The 589-nt window shown below is 41.9% G+C and overlaps 1 non-coding gene across 1 annotated transcript; it reads left to right on the top strand.

The window, feature by feature from the left end:
• Positions 1-478: 478 nt before the first annotated feature.
• Positions 479-551, top strand: trnak-uuu (transfer RNA lysine (anticodon UUU)). Its single transcript has one exon. It is a non-coding gene; the product is annotated as a tRNA-Lys (tRNA).
• Positions 552-589: the final 38 nt, after the last annotated feature.

Genomic DNA, 589 nt, shown 5'->3' with positions numbered 1-589 from the left:
GTGTTTGAAATTTACGGGAAAATGAGAGGGAGTAGCCACAAAACCATCTTTGTAGACAAATGGGATGTTTTATATTGAGATTTTGGAAGAATTAGTTGAACAAACATTTTTTGGGACATTTGCATAATGCAATGTCAGCATCCCTGGGTGGGCTTGAAACACCATCCTTTCAGTTAACAGCTGAACGCGCTAAACAATTGCTCCACAGAGACTGTGTGTCAAACAAAACAGAGGTCGTCGCCTCGTGTCAGGTACCCTTCAACTGACAGTAGTGGTTACTTAGTGACTATTTCATTCACATACTACCAAAATACCTAGTGTCTATTCACTGTTTTTCTGATTTTGTACTTCCCAAAGCACTTAGACATTTCTTACTGAGTAGCTATAAATGGTTATCCTAATGAGGAAAGATGATGCTGTGTTGCAAGATTCCTTTGTGCCAAGTCTGTCTGTCTTTCAGTCTGCCAAGGTTGTCAGAGCCCAGCTAGCTCAGTTGGTAGAGCATGAGACTTTTAATCTCAGGGTCATGGGTTCAAGTCCCATGTTGGGTGATGCTCAGTGCCCTTGTGGCTAATCCAAGGTGCAATTG

This window comes from Austrofundulus limnaeus, unplaced genomic scaffold (genome assembly GCF_001266775.1).
Source record: "Austrofundulus limnaeus strain Quisiro unplaced genomic scaffold, Austrofundulus_limnaeus-1.0 Scaffold4435, whole genome shotgun sequence".
Classification (NCBI taxonomy): domain Eukaryota; kingdom Metazoa; phylum Chordata; class Actinopteri; order Cyprinodontiformes; family Rivulidae; genus Austrofundulus; species Austrofundulus limnaeus.
The sequence above is the reverse complement of the archived record's forward strand: the minus strand, read 5'-3'. Positions and strand labels throughout refer to the sequence as shown.